Source organism: Neophocaena asiaeorientalis, unplaced genomic scaffold (genome assembly GCF_003031525.2).
Source record: "Neophocaena asiaeorientalis asiaeorientalis breed wild unplaced genomic scaffold, Neophocaena_asiaeorientalis_V1.1 scaffold767, whole genome shotgun sequence".
Taxonomy (NCBI): Eukaryota; Metazoa; Chordata; class Mammalia; order Artiodactyla; family Phocoenidae; genus Neophocaena; species Neophocaena asiaeorientalis.
The window spans coordinates 91,764-93,434 of record NW_020174139.1 but is presented as its reverse complement, the minus strand read 5'-3'; positions in this window follow the sequence as shown (position 1 = coordinate 93,434).

The window sequence follows — 1,671 nt, the reverse complement described above, 5'->3', positions numbered from 1 at the left end:
CCCCCAGCATGGGCCTGTTTGCCAAGCAGGAGCTCTTGCCGGCCTCAGACTTTGCCTCTGGGGCTGGGGCACTGCCCCATGAGGACAGCTAGGCCCTCAGGGTGCTCCGTGCCAGCCAGGTGTCCTCTGCTGGTGCCTGCAGCCCACCCGCGTGTGCCTGTGCCCTTTTTGCACAGCGGCTGCTGGCTCTGAGGGCTGCAGTGCGAGAAACCCTCCTTGTCCCCAGGACGTCCTGTTGTGCAGGGTAGGGGTGTGAAGCGGTATGGCCCCAGGGAGCGCAGCCTGGGGAGGAAGTGCCCACCCAGAGTCGGGCAGCCGGGATGGGGCTTTCCTGGGAACCGGGGCTGCCATGCTGGGCTCAGGTACAGCGCACACAGGTGGCTCCACGAGACCTGCCAGCGGGTTTGGTGCGCATCTGTGGGAGAGGACCTAGAGGGACGCTGGAGCATCTGACTTGTCCTCCCTCCCCCAGCAGGAAGCAGTATTCTGGCCTCTTGAACCTGTGTGAGTCCCCTGGGGGCACCTCTAGAAAAGAAGGGAATCCTACTTGGGATGCAGCTGGGGCCTTGAGCCGCCAGGACTCGGGCATGAATGTAAGTGGGAGTATTTGAATCTAAATATTACTATGGCTTTAAATCACCATCACTTTTTATTGAGGGCATCAGGGCTAAACACTTGAGGTAGTTAGCACCTGAGGTCCTCACCCTGGGCCTGTCTCACAGGTAGCTGAGTCTCAGGGAAGGTGCCTGCCTTCGGTCGCCTGCCGGAAGGTGGTGGCCCTGGGACCCGACCTAGCCCTCTGGGAAGCCCTTCCACAGCCCAGTGCCATCTCTGAGTGTCAAGCCTGGATTATAGCAAGCACCACCCACGCCCCAAGCGGGAGGACACCTGCCTCAGTCTCAACCCTCCCGCCCACGCTCTCCTTGGCAGCCAGATGGCTTCTGGTGGTCCTGTTGCCCCCATTGCCTCCAGGATCAAAGCCAGGTGCCCTGCCCTCTCCCCACCCACTCCTGTGCCTTCAGCTCAGTCCAACCCCTCGGCTCCCAGCTCCTGGCTCCCAACTCCTCTGGGAAGTGGGTCTTCCTATCGCACTTTTGCTGGGGTTATGGCCGCCCAGATCGGTGCTGGGATTAGCTGGCTACTCAGTGACCAGGCCCTTTTCAGGCTGGTTCCTTCCCTCCTTTCCCAGCTCCTTGCCAGGCCAAGCCTCAGGGCACACTAGCCTCACAGGGATCTTTCCAGAATGTCAGTGGGATTATCTTCTTACCCGTCTATTTTGCGGTCGCTCTCAACCCCTCCATCCTCATTGCCTGCCGCCTCCTCAGCCTGTCCCGGTGATCCTTAGGAGCCGCCAACCCCCTCCAGGTGCCTCGCTGCTCCCACCCCCGCCGGGTCACCTCGGGCAGCTCCTCACCCCCAGCCACTCAGGAGTGTGAGGACTGAGTTTTCACCTCCACACGTGATTGTCAACGTGATGGAGGACAGACGTGCTCTCCTCCCGCCCTCCTCCAGCCCCACAGTGTAAGGTACACAGTGGTGTTCTTCTGAAGGGGAAGGACCAGGAGGGAGAAGAGGAACCGGAGCCACTTCTTACTCAGCTGCACACGGACAGTCATGCAGACTCTGGCTCTCCCTGGCCATCAGGCCCCAGGCGTCTGCCCTCCAGGCTGC